Here is a 21,178-nt window from a genome sequence, read left to right on the forward strand (position 1 = left end):
ACATATGACACTTACACAGGCGAACCAAACACGCATCATTCAGATTCATATCATTTCGCAACATTATGTCCAGATATCTACTGAATTTGAACACTACAGGAGTGTTCCGCCTACCAATTTGCAATAATGCATAGTTATCCGTACGTAAAGGAAACTACCATTCATTGCACCAGTTAGAAATTTAATCAGACTTTTCGCAGACCTTCCACAGTCCCTTTTTTGGGCGTAAAAACTGGACAAAATGCGTACGGCGTACGTAGAATTTATTTATTTTTTTTTTTTTTTTTTACACCGTATGATGTGTGTTAAACAGCGCTTTCATTTTATTCATGGTTTTGCTTTCTTAAGGTAGCGACTAATATTTGCATACTTTTCCCGAAAAATCCTGTAATCTGTATCGAATGGTCATGCAAAGTCTTTGAGTTACGTCTTTGTGGGGCAGTGCGGAAGCAGAGTGTTCCAACTTTGGCGAGTTCCGCTCGGGGGCAGCCAATCTGGCGTTAAGCGGTTGAGTAGGCCGGCTGAGGCTGAAATTACATTTTTGTTACGGGCGTGAAGGCCGTGACTAGGAAACTGTTCGGAGGTGGCGACTGCAGTTGCAGGTTTGGTAAGACGTTACAGTTTATAATACGCAACATTTAATACACTTCACTCCGCTGATGTTATTTGCGTGTTACATTGGTGATGAGTTGTGAGCGTGGTTCGTATTTAGTCACGTAGCACTACAGAGACTCACGGATCGATTACTTTTCGTAAGCTGGAAGCTGATACCAGGACTCAGCACTCATATGTTGTCGTTCTCTCCCGCTCTTCAGGTAATACAATACAAGGCGAATCAGAAGTTGCAATACGCCATGTTATGCCTAAAATCCTGTAATAATGGGGAAACCTAAATATTCCACTATGGTATGGGTGACGTGGTCTGTCTTTTACCGTATAAACCGAACATGAGCGCCATTTTGAAACTAAATCTTTTTATAGAAAGGGAATCCTATGATGTATCAAATACCATCAGCATTTTCTGCTAAATCCATTCCTGTAAACAGATTCGACGTAGCAGTTATAATTCAAAAGTTTGTTGCAAGTAACTGAAGACTGCTTTGACCAAGGAGGGGATAACTAACACCATTTTGATGTCTGGAGAACGGAGTTTTCATGTCATAACGACAGATTATTAACAATCGGCGCCCAGAAAAATCTCCAGTTTCACAGAACACTGTCAGATGCTTGATTTCCGAATTCCGAGAAATTAGAACGTGGCTTAAAAGGCACGGAATGGCCGTCCAAAAAATACTATTGATGACAACATCAACAATTGTTTTGGCGACCTTCGTGAAGAACCCACACCGCAACACACGACGTTTATCAGCAGAATGTGGAATCAGCCACTCATCGAACGTTTGAATCCTTCGTGCTTATCAATGGCGTCCATTCAAGATTAAGCTACTCCAGCACCTAGCAGAGGATGACCCAGGTATACGTATGCTGTTCAACAAGATTCCTCTCTTGTTCAGTGATGAGTCAAACTTTTTGTCAGCGGTGAAGTTAACCATCACAACCACAAATACTGGAATGACCAGAATCCACACTGGATGGAACCTACCAAGGTAGCTGGTGACGCATAGGTTATGGTGTGGTGTAGACTATGGGGTACCCGCGTAGCTGGGCGCGGTTTGATTGACCAGAACCTAAATGCTCAACGCTACCTGGAAATGCTTCAAGGGTGGTGTTTCCCTTAGTTCTGAATGAAGATGACAGGTTTCACTCTTACTTTCAGCAGCGTGGGGCCGCAACGCACTATGGAGCAGTTGTTCGTCAGTGGTTATATGGTCAATTTCCTGGTCATTGGGTTAACCGACACAGTACCGTGGAATGGCCACCCCACTTGACTTTGTTTTTGGAGTCATTTAAAGCAGCTCATAAATGCAAAGAAAATAAGACACGCGCAAAATATCCAGGAACGCAATCAAGAAGAGCGTGCCAGCATTTCTGCAGAAACCCCTCTGCGAGTGCATGGCGATTGGATTAACCGCCTTCAAATGTGCGTTGACCAAGAGGGACACCAGGTTGAACACATTGTAACTTTTTAACCGTTACTGCTACTTCGAATTTGTTTGCAGGAATGAACTTGTCAGAAAGCCATGGTGTTACTAATTACATCACACGACCCATTTCCATAAAAATATTACAGATTTCAAAATGGCTGATTTCAAGATGGCGCACATGTCGGTACATACCGTAAAAATTAGACCACATCATCCATACCTTACCGAAATATTTAGGTGTCCCCATTTCTGTATGGTTTTTGACGTAACAGAGGGTGTACCCTGACTTCTGACACCCAGCATATTATTTGAAAATGGATATAGACAACAAACACGATTCTTCTTCCCGGGTGTTGTAACGCCCACATGGTGTATATTTACTGCCATCTTGGACACACTTTTTGCTAATATTCGGCTGTGTCAGTTCAGTGATCATCTACGTTCCAGATAATAAAATACACTCCTGGAAATGGAAAAAAGAACACATTTACACCAGTGTGTCAGACCCACCATACTTGCTCCGGACACTGCGAGAGGGCTGTACAAGCAATGATCACACGCACGGCACAGCGGACACACCAGGAACCGCGGTGTTGGCCGTCAAATGGCGCTGGCTGCGCAGCATTTGTGCACCGCCGCCGTCAGTGTCAGCCAGTTTGCCGTGGCATACGGAGCTCCATCGCAGTCTTTAACACTGGTAGCATGCCGCGACAGCGTGAACGTGAACCGTATGTGCAGTTGACGGACTTTGAGCGAGGGCGTATAGTGGGCATGCGGGAGGCCGGGTGGACGTACCGCCGAATTGCTCAACACGTGGGGCTGAGGTCTCCACAGTACATCGATGTTGTCGCCAGTGGTCGGCGGAAGGTGCACGTGCCCGTCGACCTGGGACCGGACCGCAGCGACGCACGTATGCACGCCAAGACCGTAGGATCCTACGCAGTGCCGTAGGGGACCGCACCGCCACTTCCCAGCAAATTAGGGACACTGTTGCTCCTGGGGTATCGGCGAGGACCATTCGCAACCGTCTCCATGAAGCTGGGCTACGGTCCCGCACACCGTTAGGCCGTCTTCCGCTCACGCCCCAACATCGTGCAGCCCGCCTCCAGTGGTGTCGCGACAGGCGTGAATGGAGGGACGAATGGAGACGTGTCGTCTTCAGCGATGAGAGTCGCTTCTGCCTTGGTGCCAATGATGATCGTATGCGTGTTTGGCGCCGTGCAGGTGAGCGCCACAATCAGGACTGCATACGACCGAGGCACACAGGGCCAACACCCGGCATAATGGTGTGGGGAGCGATCTCCTACACTGGCCGTACACCTCTGGTGATCGTCGAGGGGACACTGAATAGTGCACGGTACATCCAAACCGTCATCGAACCCATCGTTCTACCATTCCTAGACCGGCAAGGGAACTTGCTGTTCCAACAGGACAATGCACGTCCGCATGTATCCCGTGCCACCCAACGTGCTCTAGAAGGTGTAAGTCAACTACCCTGGCCAGCAAGATCTCCAGATCTGTCCCGTATTGAGCATGTTTGGGACTGGATGAAGCGTCGTCTCACGCGGTCTGCACGTCCAGCACGAACGCTGGTTCATCTAAGGCGCCAGGTGGAAATGGCATGGCAAGCCGTTCCACAGGACTACATCCAGCATCTCTACGATCGTCTCCATGGAAGAATAGCAGCCTGCATTGCTGCGAAAGGTGGATATACACTGTACTAGTGCCGACATTGTGCATGCTCTGTTGCCTGTGTCTATGTGCCTGTGGTTCTGTCAGTGTGATCATGTGATGTATCTGACCCCAGGAATGTGTCAATAAAGTTTCCCCTTCCTGGGACAATGAATTCACCGTGTTCTTATTTCTATTTCCAGGAGTGTAATTCGGTCGTGCAATTTCTCTCCCGGATTAGTAATAAAGATTCCGGTCTCTGGTTGTCTAATTTTCAAATTGAGAAAGCTAAGTTTCGTTAACGACTGCAGGATGGACACGCGCTATGGCAGACTCTTGCAATGTGTACATCGATGTTTTCATGCAATAATTTATGCAGAACATGGTAGAGAGGCGTTCAGATTTTCGAATAGTACGAGCAGATTTATTTCTTGTATTACATCATTATTGAGTTACTTCGTGCGGTGCTATCAGTGCATTACATGACACTGGGTTTGACTATAAGCTGACCAAATTTACACTTGGTAATTTTACGAGGCTTTAAAAATGATTACACACTGTCAGATGTTCGATTACACAATGTATGCATGTCAGTTTACATAGCACGATTTTTCCTTTAGTGTGCACTGTTGATTATTCTTTTCTTACTTTGTGATCACACAGTATTAAAAAAAAAAACATTACTGGGTCTCAAACATTCGTATAATAATATTAGCTTTCAATAAATCGGACCTCATTCTAACTACTTGCACTGCTTGATCAGTTCTTAACACAGTAACCCAATAATGACTGCCTTTCCTTCGTCGGGCCGAGAAAGTTCTCCTTCCTTCATGAGCACACGATGGGCCTTGCGAGAATATTACTCATTATCGCTGTTGCAACATCTTGTTGCCTTAACAGCCATATCCGTTGTTAGTACATGCAACCGACCGATACATTTATTTCTAACCTCGAATAACTTATGTATGTGTGGCTCAGGTAGGACTAGAATCACGGCAGAAAGGCTGGCAAAACTGCACAATTTTTTGAAATTACTTTAAACAGAGAACGAGTAGGTGAAAAAGAAAAGATAAACGGTATTCTGTGGAAAAACTAAGTACGAGATGTATAACAATGCTGTAATTATATTGCAAGAACTTGGGCGGACTTTTAGAGATTCAAGATACATACGGTCTCATCCCAGACCCGGTGCAAGTTCGAAAACCAGTGCTGCGAATGTCCGCCTGTAACTCTCTGTCAACTAACTGCCAGTACGTTCAACTAATAAAACAGTATGCATACATCCCAAATGTTTGCAGTTCCAGTTGGCAACTAGTTGGCAGTGCGGTGCGGCTAAGGGTCTTCATAATTTTGTTACGGACCTTAGCACAGAAAGCAACCGATGTTACTCTGTGTAGCAACCAGTTGCTTACGACTCTGTGTAATTGTTATCATGTCACCGCATGTGGACAAAGCCTGAATTTTCCGAAAATGTGACGACCCAGTTTTCTTGTAACTAAAGTAATGGCAATGGCACTGGCACCAAGACAAATTTGATTTTACTGATTTTGATTTCTGACATACGCTTCATAGTAAAATAATTGTTTCGTCAATTGCTCGGTAACTGTACATCTCTCATCTCAGATGTCAGCAAACACTATACAGCTTGGAGGAAAACAATCTGGTAATACGGTCAGAACATAGCAAGGGTCGTCGAATAGAGCAAAACTTTCCAGACAACCGTGGGTCGCAAATGCACAATTGTGGAGCGACGGCCATAAAACGATAGCCAGTCAGCGACGACCGTGTAAGCGAACAGTTCGGACGTAGTGGCGTGGTCTTGTCCGACTAAGCTGCTTAGTTCACAATTACTAATCTACAGGACCAGTTAAAATAAAAGTGCGACCTCATATGGTCTATAGATTTCATTACTAATACAGTGCACATTACAGTACCACATGCTTTCTGTCGTGCTGTTTCATCAGCACATCATCATCTTTTTCTTTTTCCTTTTCTTTTTCTTTTTTTCTTTTTCTTCTTTTTCTTTTTCTTCTTTTTCTTCTTCTTCTTCATCTTCTCCTCAACAATTAAGATATTGCCTGGACCAAACACACAAAAAATCATTCTCACCTTTTCCGGGGACTTTCACTATCTCTTTTCCCATTCGGCTTATAACAAAGGATCTTTGTGGAATAAGGTCACGTGGCATTCTCACGAGATGTCTTCAATTTTCACGATATTTTTGATTTTTTTATTCATGTCGAAAATATTTAATTCCGTTCAAGTATCTTCATTTCTAATCATGTCTCTTCTTTTGCAGGTATCTGCATCTCTATGGTTCGAATTTTATTTTATTGTTTCCATCTCTGTTGTTTGAATTTTACTTTGTTTCTTTTGCGGTAACCAAGCTTTTTCTTCGATAGGACAACACAGCAACTGCCATCACTTTATGAAATTTTATAATGGTCTCTTTTTGTACTTCATGGTCCAATGTTCTGCTAATGGTACCACAAACTGTTTGGAATTTGCGTACTTTTAGTATCAGATTTAAAGTCAAAATTAAGAACCGCCTACATAATAAATTTGCTGGACTTGTTCTAAAGTTGAATTATCTTAAAAATTTTTTGATCTCAATGAATATCTTCCTCGAAATACCTTTATTTTTGCATCATTATTGGAAACTTTTTTATTTCTTGCATATTTCGTTCAAGTGGCATACCGATCATTGCGGGTCATTTGCGTGTGTTTGAATAATAACAATATTATCACCAGAGAGAAGCATATTAAGGTATTCATTATTCGCTATCTTAATTCCTTTGTTTACTTTACATTTCCATGAAGTCAACGTAAATATTAAAAAGTGTACGTGGTAGTTCTCACCCTTTTCTTACGCTCTGGTTAACAGATTCTTCTTTTAAATCATTCCTGCCTGTGTTTATTACAATTCATGTATTTTTGTAAAAACTTTTCACTACCTCTATTAGGTGATAAGGATGTCCACATGAGGACAATCTTCCATCAGCTATCAACGCTCACACGGTCAGAAGCTTTCTCTGGGGCTGTAAAGGCTATACGAGTTTCTACATCGAATTCTTTGTGTTCTTCTATAATATTCTTAATTATGAACTGAATGTCTGTACATGACATTTCCCTTTCTTGAAGAGAAGATTATTTCTGCTGTATACCAAAGGTCTATTATCTTACTGTTCCTCAAACATTCATTTATTATTTATGAAAGTCTTACCTAGTGGTTACCCACCATACTTAATTAGCTCGGCATTTATTCCATCCTATTCTTTGCGCCTTTCAAAGCTTGTTATAGCCCTGTTAGTAGTATTTGTATATACAGTATTGCTTCATTGCACTTACACTAGAGAAAGTCGTATGATCTTCGGCCTTTTGTGTACATCGTAAGTCTATATATAGATTAATTCATTATTCATAGAATAAATTTACTGAAGTAATGTCTTGTTCCTTGTTCAGGGCTTTCATGGCTTTGTATTCACTTTCCAAGTCTGATTCTCTGTGTGTGAAAACTTCAAATAAGCGAAATGTTTTTCTTTAATGGCTTCTTTAATTTCTGTGTACCAAATTCCGAGTCGTCTTTTCCCACCTATTTTTCTTTTATCAAGTGGTTCTGAGACTATTTCGATTACGCTGAGCTTAATATTATTCTATTCTGTTTTCATGTCCGCCCCCGGTAGCTGAGTGGTCAGCGCGACAGACTGTCAATCCAAAGGGCCCGGATTCGATTCCCGGCTGGGTCGGAGATTTTCTCCGCTCAGGGACTGGGTGTTGTGTGTCCTAATCACCATTATTTCGTCCGCATCGACGCGCAAGTCGCCGAAGTGGCGTCAAATCGAAAGAATTGCACCAGGCGAGCGGTTTACCCGACGGGAGGCCCTCGTCACATGCCATTATTATTATTATTATTATTATTATTATTATTATTCTGTTTCTATGTTTTATTGACTTATTATCTCAACAAATTAATAACTTTACGGTACATTTAGTGTATGTAATTTAATATTCAAGCTTTATCCTGTTGACAGGAAGCTAAAGTGTGTTCAGTATTAACAGTTCAGCAGCAACTATTATCTTCAGCAAATGTCAGTATCTGTGGTCTGAGCGTAACAGGTATTAACTGTAAAAACCTATATCAAATGGATACACATCCAGCTCTTGTTACCGATAAGCTTTCGTTTTATGGCCTCAGATAATTTCCGACCTACTAAAATATTCTACTTGCACTACTCTTACACTGATTGTGCCAATTAGAAATATATAAATACTGTAAATTAATGCTCCTTCTCTCAATGTTTCTAAAATTAAAAAAATTTAAAATTATTTACGGTCGGCGGATTACACTCGGTAGAAGGGGTATCCCGGTATGGAAGTCGTCGTTTCGTAGCGGCCTAGTTAAATACGATTGATGGTTTACTGCAGGCTCGTCCGGCGAACTGGCGATTCCCTATAACACCCGTGGCATGGATCTGGAACCTTTGCGACTAATTAGTGAAATGAGTAGGCGTAGAACTAGAATTTAGTCTCGCCAGCAATAGAGAGATAAAGACATTTATGGTTTCTTTTTCAGTTCTTGCAACCGAATAATTCCATAGACAGCATTGGCACAATTCTTCATTCTCCTTATGAGAACTTCTTTCCACACTTTAATGCACAACTTAGCTCAGAATTCATTCTCTCTCCAGATAGAACTCAATTTGAACTTACGTCAACCAAAAACAAGACCAAACTGACACGGATATATAAAGAATTAGCCGTGGAATAAAGACAAAGAATAAATATAGTATGGAGCTTTTATAACAGTGCATTTCCAATGTTCATTACATCTCTGCTCAGCAATAACTCTACAATAGTACTTAATTAGTATGAATGTTCGTTTTATACGAATATGTGCATTAGTAGAGTTTACTCACAAAAAGTTAATACACTATACTGATCTCAAATCAGCTCCATCACCTGCAGCTAAGGAACGCAATACAACAACTGTCCTGGTGAGTAATGCAGTACAGTAACGGTTCTGGGCGGCACAGATTCGACACGTCCTAAGAAAGTTTCTGGAGGTACTTGGCACAGATGTCTACTCACCTAACATGAAATTCCTGCAGATTACTGCCCAATACTTAGTGGTTACCGAGTTGGTGCCCCATAGGTAACTCAGATGTGCGGCATCGGATACAGATCAGGCGAATTTGAAGGACAACTACCTCACTCCACTCCAGTACTTCTGAAAAAACTGCAGCACGGTGCTGGTCCTGTGAAACAGACAGTTATCGAGCTGGAAGATATTATCGCCGTCGGAGGAAACATCAAGCGTTAAGGGGCGCAGGTGGTCCACAATCGGCTCACGGAATCTACAGCCGTGAAGATGACTTCGATTACCACCCCAGTCCAGATGGAACTCCATGTTTTGTTGCCGTAGCATAATACTGACGGCATGCGTGGAGTGGTGCATGTTTCGAGAACCCCTGGATCACGGAGTATCTCAACACAACCTTCCGCCCTGTGCAACGAGAATCGCGATTCATCCGAGCAGGCGACACGTTTCCACTGCTTCGCGGTCCAGTCTCGATGATTCGGTGTCGTTGAGTCGACACAGGTGCACGTAGGGGTTGTCTGCTGGTGGACGCCATGTTGCGCGACGTGCGCTGCACGGTAGGCTCCGAAACACTAGAGCCATCAGGAGCGCCATACGCTGTCGTCTGATCTGTCATAGATCGTCATCTTAGGCTCGGAAAAACAGACCGGTTAAAACCGATACAGTTATTTTAGTTCTGAATATCCGGCATTGTTCGGTATTTCTCCGCTCTCGGTTAAAATAGGTGTTTTCAATTTTTACTAATAACCGTGTAATAAACAGAAATATCAGTCATTGCAGCAGCGTTAAAATTCCTCATTTTAAAATAAACTTTTTTTTTAAAGAACGAGTAGTTTTTACATTTCTGTGAGGTCTTGCGTTATTATGGAGAATGAGAAAAGCGATCAGCGCTATCTTAATAACAAGCAACAAACACATGGTGTATGAATTGGTATTGCATTGCTGAGATAATAATGTACCTGTTACCATACGGTGTGGCCTGTTAGGTGATACGTGTGTACATGCAGAGTGTAAGACCTGCTCTATCTCGTCTACATGGTAGTTTCTCACTGTCGTCTTCGGACATACAATGTTCCGTTTGCTTTAAAAGATTAAAAAACGGAGGAGTCACAACGAATCTGTGACGTAATATAGGGAATAGACTTAACAGTTCATTCACAGTTTACATCAAAAATAGAAAGCAGCTGATGAGCTTCCTGTGTCGAATTTGCATTTATCTGCTTGTAGCCCTTGAGAACGGACAAATTAACACTAAAATACATTCTTCAACCTCACTTTTCACTCTTTCGCACTGACTATTTGTAATTTCCCCGATTACAACATGATTTTTGAGCAGAGTTTGAAAAAAATAGTATCTGTAGTAGAATACAGGTGATCTTTTGTACTAGTCAACCACTGACCACTTTTCGGGAAAAACAACAAACGATGGATGGACTATGTTTTCTTTTATTTGCACATATAATACAACATTTTGATTCTACGTATTTTACAAGTGACGGAGTCAAAAAAGTTTCAGTTTTCGTTCAATTTCGACGTTTAATACGTAGACTGAGTATTTTTCTAGTAACCTGACAATGGATTGATGGCTACCTCCTGCTTATGCTACTACTGATTCCATTTCTGACTTACTGATATTGTAGTCATAGGATACTAGAGAGAAACTATGTAGCTTTGAATAGAGCTACATTGTCACGTGATAGTGAAGCCTATGTGATGTGTTTCTTTAAAAAGAAAAAGTGTATTCAAACGCCAAAGTAACTTCTGGTTGAGTAAGCATTGAAAAAAAAAACGAGGTGTTGATCTACTTTTCTAACGTGACATAATTGTGTGCTTTCCAAAACTTGTGCCTTGGTGTTATTTTGAAACAGTCATTGCACCTTGTAAGCGTGTATCTTAACATACAATCTCTGTGTGCCGAAGCGGGAGTTTTATTCGTATCCTTTTCTCAAACAGTTGTCTTTAATGGTAGCCCCTGTTTGGTTGGTTACGTATTTCTGGGCAACCTCTGTGACAGATGTCAACTTTCGTTCCCATGTGAATTTTCGAAACGCTGAATGCAAAAATCGGCTGAAACGTGGTGCACTTTACAGGAAAATTTCATCGAATCATCGCGAACAAAAACTACAGAAACGTACCTTCTCCGCGATATTCAGAATTACAAAGTTCCTAGAACGCCCATTTACAGTATGCAGGAAAATTACGTGCTTTCTTAAAGGATTTCGTAGCTACTGATGTCTAAGAAGGCCGTATTTATGGTGACCGTTACTGTCCTCTATGGTAATTACCCCGCTCACGTACGTAGGAAATAACGAGTTTCGAAGACCATTTCCTCTCCCTCTGCATCATTAACAGTGTCGCTTCAACTAATATACCTTTCATCACTCAGTTATCCATCTCCCATATTAGCTTTTCTCTCTGTGTGCGTGTCGCTCTTTCGCTGTCTAACGTCACCATAGCAAGTTTAGTCTATTTCCGTGCGTCTACGGAAACTAGAAATGTGAATATCTCAATTTTCGGGCGAATAATCTAATTTCATAATTTTTAACCTAACTGGAAACTTCATCTAGTGATCTCAACTGAATAAATAAGTTCTAATTCACATTGCAGTCTTGTCAATGGCACAGCATGAAACATTTCACAGCTCGAGGTCTTTGAAAGCTATGTAACTGCCCTTCGTACATCGTCAGAAATTTCTAATTTGTTTTCCTTTCACTCCGAAATTTTTATTGTTTCTGTTGGTGTGTTAAATGTAGTAAGTTTTCAGATCGTCTACCTTGATTTATGGCGTATACTGAAACTACATCTTGGCTTTTCAGATGTGTTACGTTACTCACTTATATACCTTAGCTGGCATTTACTTTATTTTACTACATAACGCATTTCATTACCCTCTGATCAGACTAATTGGGACAGTTGGAAGATAAAACATATCCAATTCGCGTTGGAATTCCAAAATTTAATAATATTTGCAAACTACTCACCGTTATCAAAGGAATTCTCAATCACATAAATGATTTGGTTTAGAGGTACGATTATGGTAAGATAAAAATGGTGGGCTCGTCCGGGATTTGAACCCGGGACCTCTCGCACCCGAAGCGAGAATCATACCCCTAGACCAACGAGCCACATCAGTAATAATTCCTGAACAAGGTAGACGTCTTAGAAGTCCAGTGAATATTTCACTGTAGTGAAGTGCTTACATATCGAATAGGAATACGTAGACGATATGTATTGCGGGTTGCCTGTGCGCCGGCGTTCTGAGTTGCGCCACCCGGCTGACGTGGCAGTACGAGCCATTAACAGCTGCACAAGTGATGCCGCTTCTAATGTTATGCCTGCTAACGGTCAATATTTATATCAAGTGCTAACAAGTATTTCTTACATTAAGTTGCTTTATCAAGTCCTGCATGTAGGAACAGTTATTCACGTTAAGTGGGACACATTGGACTTATTTCTTGAATAATATTTGTCATTGTGTCAATCTGTCGTATCTCTAATATATTGCTCTTACTGAATGCTATGATCTACGTATGAATACACTTGTTGCAGACGAAAGGTGGGACGACGAAAAAATTATGTTTCAGCTTTAGTTTGATAGATGAGAGGACTATCGACAGTTCAAAGTTTACTTCGATGAACAATATACCACTATCGTCTCTCTTAATTGGACGTTTCATGAATAAGTTATATTGTTGTATAGTGATCGTAGTACCGTAACGCATCTTTAAGCCTTGTATTGGTAGATTAATAAATAATGGTACGATGTCTCACATTGGTGCTGTCAAGTTCGCGGTGTTCAACCTTATCCGACGCCGAAACAGTAAAGTTGCTGCTAGATAAATCTTACATTTCCATGTAGTCGGAATATATTATATTCCCGACACATTGCCGGTGGAACAGCGAACAGTACAATACTGAGGAAGTATATGTTTGTTCCTACTGACGTAATTTATTTATTTTTCCTACTATCTACCAGTTTTGGTACACAGTAATATCTTCAGGCCATTCCATGATAAAAAATACAATTACACTGTCAGCACAGTAGTGCAAGAGCAATTTACAAAAGAGTTATTCTTTATGACATCAGAATCACGGCACATAGTGAACTTTAAAATGTTTAGATAGCCCCCTTACTACTGGCACGCAGTCGTCACTCTCTAGCACTCTTCCTTCCTAAAATATGTGTGTCAAACACTAAATGAAAGATTATGTTGATATTTAAGTAGATGTAAATTGCGGACAGCAGTGACTGGAGTGCCCTCTATGTACAGAGTTTATTCTATTTATTTATTTATTATTTCTTTCCTTTCTCAAACGTTATGTCTGGTTAAAAATGGAAAGTGACGCGAACCTTGATCAAGCGTGACTTCCTTTTAACTGTACGGTATATGTTACATTGCATTTAGGAACTTTTGGGTAACTGAACATGTATCAATAATTACAGACTTCTGTAGTTGCATACATACGTTTGGATGTAGCTGTATTACGTTGATGTACTGGTGGATACTGTGTGGTATTATTATTATTATTATTATTATTATTATTATTATTATTATTATTATTATTATTATTATTATTATTATCTTAAAGATATCACAGTGTAACATATCTAAAAATAGCATAAAATTTCGACATAATAAATTACGTAAAATAGTACCCACTGTTATAAAAGATTAAAGCAGAATCATAAATGTGTTTAGCCAAGTCTTCATTTTACCGTAATAGACTTTATACCACTTTCAAACATCGATCTGACCATCTTTAAGCATGTGTAGTCACAATAAGAGCGTTACATCGAGACTATCAACACTATAAATGCAAACTTGTTAAAACAGAAGAAACTGGAAATGGATAAAAATACAGAGTTTATTAGACTCCTGGAACTAGAATCAACATTCAGTACTTCAAATTTGATACAAAGACATGCCACAAAATAATGGATTGGCCATGGGAAGCCCACTAACTGCGACCGTTGCTGACATACGTTACAGAAGTAGAGTGCAGATTTTTTAAAATATTCCCTGACTTGAAAAGCAAGCATATTTATTATACAAGGTATGTTGACGACACGATTTTGTTGTTTAGTGGTGATCGGAAAGAACCGGATCATACGGTAGCAACCTTCAACAACATCCATCCGAAACTAAATAATTTTACTGTGGAATACGAAGAAGTAAGAGGAGGGGGGAGGCAAGGTATAAACTTTTTAGATTTACACGTAAAGAAAGACCACGGCAAGCATACTCCGGGAATTTTTAGAAAGTCATGGACGCAATTTTAAGTGTTATTTCGAACCATCCAGAAGAACAGGAAACTGTTCTTTCGATCTCTGCTCCACAGAATTTTGAAATTGCATCTTGCTAACCACGAGAAAGTTACATCTACGTAAAGAAAGACCACGGCAAGCATACTCCGGGAATTTTTAGAAAGTCATGGACGCAATTTTAAGTGATATTTCGAACCATCCAGAAGAACAGGAAACTGTTCTTTCGAGCTCTGCTCCACAGAATTTTGAAATTGCATCTTGCTAACCCCGAGAAAATTGAGGAGGCGCACTGTTTAAAGCAAATCGCTATGGGTAGTGGTTATAGGACTGAGAAAATTGAACGAAAATAAGATTAGCCAAGATTTGGGTCCAAGAAACAAAGTACGTAAGCTTGATATTCATGGGTGGCGTCTCGGATAAAATAACAAGTTTGTTTCGAAACATGAAGGTTACGATAAGCTTCGAAGGTAGAAGTTGATTGCAGTGGCACAATCGGATAATATACACAGCACTGCACGTTTGTTTCTGGTCCTATGTGGTCGCCTAATATCAAAGCCGTTCGATGCAGCCTTTCATAAATGCACGTTACCTATATGGGGAGGTTACAGCAGCCGTGGCTTGTCGGTGAACCGCAGCTCGGCGTGAAGAAGTCACGATACAGCGCCGCTGAGAGCCCAAGCGTACACACGGACACTGCTTAGACAAACATGAAACTGGAGACGTGACCAAAGATCGTCAACAGATGGTTACAGAGTAACACGTAGCCACAGTACGTCATTAGTCCCCCTGGAGGCTTCATTTCTTTTCAACAAAAACAAAATGTACAAATCATTATTTAACGCTATTATTACGACAATACTCGCTTAATTTACAGATTTATGATCAGATCGACGTCTTACAGTGGTATAAACTATCTATAATGGTAAAATGAAAATCATATCTGCGAATTTGCTTTTAATCTTTCATTGCAATGGCGGCCATTCTTTATGTAGTTTCTTATGTTTAGATTTTATGATTTTTTAGATGTCTTTTACATTGTGATCTTTTTTAAGCCGTAATAATAATAAATAAAATCAAATGTTTACACTGGGGGCACTCTACCACCGCTGGTCGCAATTTATATGCGTTTAAAGCTCAACATAACCTTTACTTTTAGTACTTGACAAGAAAAAATGGACAGTAAACGTGGGTTCTGATACGCATACCTGAGGAGCTAAGAGCACTTGTTCATCTTCGCTAGTGTGAAACACAATCTCATCTAGCGAATAAATGGTCACAGTTCCTTGTGTATTCGTTTTTGTGTCCATGTGTACCAGACTCATTTTTTTTTCTTTTTTTGGTCCATTCTACCACCACTGAAAGTAGGTTGCCCTACAATCTTAGCAGCAACGGAATCGGTTCATGCATTCCGCTGCAAGAGGTATCAGAACGGTTTTCGGTTATAATTTTCGACTCGTCCGTTTCCGGTACAGAGGCCCCTCCCTCAAATCCAGACATTTATTCCTCTCCATCATGCTTGAAAGTTTCTAGCTTCATCAAGGAATCACCCTGTATATACATACATTTACAGACGCCGGAGCCTGCAACTTTGGCGGTCTGCAGCGTCGTTGGATGTGTTTCGGACATGGGTTCGTGCGTAAAACTTTATCTCTGTGTCCCCCCTGCAACTTGTAGAAGTCTGTAACATGAATTGTGAAACACCCTGTATATGGTATTCAACACAATTTATTAACATCGCTACGAACAACTCTACTTTTAATAAAGAAGAGTGAAAATTGGTGATTCAGGTCCATGCAATAATCAGTATTTCAAAACAATTAAATGGTAGCCAAGATCGCAGCAATTCTTTTTATTCCATGATTACCGGGTTCGGCGAAACTAAAGCCGCCACCATCGGATCTTAGGACACATACAGGTTACAACATCAAGGCAAACAATGGTGATATTAATAGTTGCCTAAAACACGCAGGACTTACAAAATTGTCGTAAGTAGCACATAGGTGTCCAAGAGAGTTGGCATTATAAATAAATGTCTCCATCACATACAAGCGCAAGGTAGTGCATAGCTTGCGCCTGTATGTGATGGAGACATTTATTTATAATGCCAACTCTCTTGGACACCTATGTGCTACTTACGACAATTTTGTAAGTCCTGCGTGTTTTAGGCAACTATTAATGTCACCATTGTTTGCCTTGATGTTGTAACCTGTATGTGTCCTAAGATCCGATGGTGGCGGCTTTAGTTTCGCCGAACCCGGTAATCATGGAATAAAAAGAATTGCTGCGATCTCGGCTACCAGTTTATTGTTTTACAAGGATCTAGATCGCTCCCACATGAGCACAATGTGCTCTCTACAAAATCAGTATTTCAGTTTAAAAATATAACAAGTTGTTAAATTTGTCATTATAGGCAAACATATTGGACACATCACGGGCCTCTCGTCCAGACCGTGAAGGCCCAAGGGATGCCTAGAGGCCGCCTTGTCACACCCTCTCCCTTGCGGCATGATATAGATGAGGTATGGAGGTTCCGCTCTCTCGGCCGCTTTTCCCACTTTCCAGGCCGTGGAGCCGCTACTGCTCGATCAAGTAGCACCTCAGTTGGCAGCACGAGGCTGTGTGCACACTGTACCAGTCCTGCCACCAAGAAAGAATCCTTAGCAGCAGCGGGAATCGAACCTAAGTCCTCCACAGGTTAGTCATCTACACTGACCACTCAGCTACGGAGTTGCCACAGAACAGAAGAAATGTAGCAAAAAAGCAAACTTTCAGTTTATTTAATTCAAGTATAGTAATCTGGATCATGTTGAGCACCACGGCTCGTAATGTTAATGATATATAAAAATCCGGAGAAGTGGGAATAGGTTTTTCGTACAAACTTAACTATGGCTATAGAAGTGTCATCCAACCCGGTAATCTAGAATTTCTACGGTTTTCGCCTCTTATCGATACCAATGCCAGCCGGTGTGGCCGAGCGGTTCTAGGCGCTTCAGTCTGGAACCGCGCGGCCGCTACGGTCGCAGATTCGAATCCTGCCTCGGGCATAGATGTGTGTGATGTGGTTAGGTTAGTTAGGTTTAAGTAGTTCTGAGTTCTAAGGGACTGATGACTTCAGAAGTTAAGTCCCATAGTGATCAGAGCCATTTGAACCATTGTTCGATACCGATACCGAGAAGATATCAAAATATGTGACATAAATGTCAGAATATGTTGACTGCATTGACGCAGGAGCTTAAATTTTTGCACACCGTCTAGGAATCATAGACCCTGGGACGCAACATAAATTTGGGCTTGATACGTCTACCGTTCTTGGGGGAAAGGAGTGTTCAAATGGCTCTGAGTACTATGGGACTTAACATCTATGGTCATCAGTCCCCTAGAACTTAGAACTACTTAAACCTAACTAACCTAAGGACATCACACAACACCCAGCCATCACGAGGCAGAGAAAATCCCTGACCCCGCCGGGAATCGAACCCGGGCGTGGGAAGCGAGAACGCTACCGCACGACCACGAGATGCAGGCCGGAAAGGAGTGTTAACCAACGGACAGACAGACAGTAGAGAAAAAAAAACTGTGATGTGATTAGGAATGAACAATGTATGGATCTTATACTTTAATTGTAACGTAGAACCTTGCTTCCTGCCTAATTTCATGATTTTGGATCGACGGGAAGTACCATCAAGGTTTTGATGAGTCTTGGAGTATCAAAACATGATACAAACACCGGTTCCCTTCAGCTCACCGAAGTTAAGCACTCTCGGGCTTGGCTATGATTTGGACGGGTGACTGTCCGTGTTTGCCGAGCGCTGTTGGCAAACGTGGCCACGTCAGTCCTCGTGAGGCCAGTTGAGGAGCTACCTGACTCAGAAGCAGCGGCTGTGGTTGTGGAAGCTGACGGCAGAGGAAGCGGGGTGCTGACCCATGTCCCTCCATATCCGCATTTAGTGACGCCTATCGGTGAGGATGACACGGTGGGCGGGCGGTACCATTGGGCCTTCCGAGCCCTGTTCGGATGTAGTTTTACTCAGTAAAAATATATGACATTAAGGGTCGCGTAATTTTATTGCAATGACTTAAAAGCTTAAATTTTTTACATCGCCTAGCGACCATAGTCCTTAGTATGTCACATAAATTTCAACTTGATATCTACCCGCTGCTGAGAAAAAGCGTTCTTAACATGTAGACAGACAGACAGACGGACGGACAACAAAGTGATTCTTTCATGGTTCCGTTTCTACCGAATCAGGTACGGAACCCCGAAAATCAACTCAGCTGTGTTAGTATACATTTATTGTATAACCACCGGTTTCGTTCGTTGTGTATCTTCACGTTGCCTACTTGTGCTTAAGTCATGACATAAATGATCTGGTTGTTGTATCCAGTGTTAGAGATCACGTCCAAAGCACTGATCACAAAAATTCTATCGACCGCCTGTAGGAAATATTGCGACTATATATGGCATTCTGCTACAGTTCTGTGCAGTTGCTCTTTAGCGTACCTACGACAAACAGACCATGTATGTAATGACTTTGGCATAACTAGGCAACCTTAAGATGTTCAACGAACGAAACCGATCGCTACACAATGTCTAACAATACAGTTGAGTTTTTTTTATTAATCTGAGATTCAAGACTTTCCCTCAATATCTATTTGAAGAAGTATGTTAGCTGAAAATGGATTTACCCGCCTTCACGAGTTCAAGTATTCACTTCATGCAACAGGAATTAAAAAGCGAAAAAAAAGAGTTCTGGCTCTGATTAGATGAGCTATGAAAGAAATCGACTTTCCACGAAATGGACTTACTTCAAACGTCTCAGATTCCTTTAACGATCTTTTTTAAGTTTTGTTGATTTTGCCATCTTGAGTACCACGCCTTTAACTGAGATGCAGTGACAATTTGAAGTTAGCAAGCGCGGCGTTTGAGAGGTGGATCATGGCATAGTTTATACACAGATTTACACTGAGAAATGCAGCCAAATAATACGACACAAAATAGAAATAATATCGTCTACGTCTTTTACTTTTGTAAGAGGACCCGCACACCAATATTAGAACAAGGTAGTTCTTATTTTACGTAGGGTCTTCAAGCAGTACGTTACATATTCCGTCCCACGCTAAAACCATAGGGCAGCAAGTTAGGCACATTGTCAGAAGAGGCTTCCGGTGCAGGCTCTGCGTTAACTGTGGACACAGTTCTGCTGCAGTCCGGATAACAGGAGCATCACAGTATGCTACTGAAATGGCGCTGCAACTGGAAACGGACTCCAAAGTTGAAATATGCAGGTACAACGTCAAGATTTAACACAGTACCTGGCGGTATATGGAGAAAATTGAATATCATGTCCAGCAGTAGTGAAATGCTGCCAACGATTTGACAAAGACCGCACAGACGTGAGTGACGGCGAGAGTGAAGGCCAGATCTTGCACCGCGTGGTTTGTGTGTTTTCGGCAAGCGTAAAGACCATCAGAGGGAAAGAGATTTTCCAGCGAAGAGTACGTTCACGCAGTGTTTCTCGAATGGCTGCTTCAGGAAGGAGCGGATTCCTATTCTCGAGCCGGCCGCGGTGACCGAGCGGTTCTAGGCGCTTCAGTCCGGAACCGTGCGACTGCTACGGTCGTAGGTTCGAATCCTTCGGGGATGGATTTGTGTTATGTCCTTACGTTAGGTAGGTTTAAGTAGTTCTAAGTTCTATGGGACGGATGACCTCAGATGGTAAGTCCCATAGTGCTCAGAGCCATTTGAACCTATCGTCGTGGAACTGAAAGACTGGTAGGATGTTCCGACCCTTGTTTACAGAAATCTGGTGGCTAAACTGAAAAATGATCGTACATCTGTGTCAATTTGATGTATAGTGCAGCATTAAATAGTTAATTAGCTTGCGATAGTGATGTATTAATTCATATATTTTAGTCTCCTCGTACGAATATTCTTATATGTCTGTCTATATCTGTGATACGTTTCACATACGTCTCTCAGATGTCATTTATTCCCTGTAAGATGTGCGTAGATGAGGAAAGTTGTCATGGAATATTAGGGTAAATAAATATTTAGGAAGAATTTGTGTCGGAAACTCAGTTAAGGCGCTGCTGATAGTGACATAGCTGAATAAACAAAATCAACGCTTATGCTGAGTTCTTGAAACGAAATGTGTTGTATGGATGCACTGTCGATATTCGACGGAATTTTACCGGACAAAGGCAAATAAATAATTTTCCAAGCCATCGAAACATCCGAGAGGCTCCGTGGACTTCTCAGGGGCTTCGCTTGCGTGAAGTCCGTATATACACACGTCACCTATAGGAGGGGCAGAGGGGTGGAGGGGGGTGGGGGGGAGGAGTGCTTACACCATCGTTTCCTTATAAAAAATTAAGGGGTGAATGATCAAGCAGACAGAGGAGAATCGGAACTCAGATGCGCATCAGGCTGGTTCATACAGAGACGTGAAGAAACACAGGTACGATAGACGCAAGGAACTATCATTTAGAACTGAATATGTGCTGTTGTGGGATGTTGAGGTTAGCTGACGCGCCACTGACTGAGCCTTCGGATCACTTGATATATGATATGTGTTATAAATAATTAATCTGCGAAGTGACACCGTGTTGCACTTGTGTCACGCTGAACGATTCTCTTCAGTCGTCGTTGGTTCCGTTGTCCCAGGTTTTGTTTCCGGCCACAGCTATGTTAGAGATCTAATGTTTTACCGGATTCCTGATATTCACGGTACAGTCGTGGAATGGTCGTACGGGAGAATCCCCACTTCATCGATTTCTCGGAGATGATGTGTCCCATCGCTCGTGCGCGATGAAGAAGTTCAAAGAAGGGCAGCACGGTTTGTAATATTGCGAAATAGGTGAGGGAGTGTCACTGAAACGATACAGGATTTTGGGTGGACATCACTAAAACTGATGCGTTCTTCGTTGCGGCTGAATCTTCTCACGAAATTCCAATCACCAACTTTCTGGTCCGAATGCGAAAATATTTTTTTGACACCGACTTATCTAGGTAGAAATTATCAGCACGATAAAATAAGAGGAATCAGAGCTCGTACAGAAAGATATAGGAGTTCGTTCTTTCCTCGCGCTATACGAGAT

At 41.6% G+C, this 21,178-nt stretch overlaps 1 long non-coding RNA gene and 1 other non-coding gene across 2 annotated transcripts in view; both read right to left on the bottom strand.

Moving 5' to 3' along the window:
- Window positions 1–21,178, bottom strand: part of LOC126337027 (uncharacterized) — a 729,269-nt gene that overhangs the window by 309,868 nt on the left and 398,223 nt on the right. The gene's annotated exons all lie outside the window — the stretch shown is intronic.
- On the bottom strand, window positions 11,868–11,939 carry Trnap-cgg (transfer RNA proline (anticodon CGG)). The gene has a single exon. It is a non-coding gene; the product is annotated as a tRNA-Pro (tRNA).

The sequence above is a fragment of the Schistocerca gregaria genome, chromosome 2 (assembly GCF_023897955.1).
Source record: "Schistocerca gregaria isolate iqSchGreg1 chromosome 2, iqSchGreg1.2, whole genome shotgun sequence".
Lineage (NCBI taxonomy): Eukaryota > Metazoa > Arthropoda > Insecta > Orthoptera > Acrididae > Schistocerca > Schistocerca gregaria.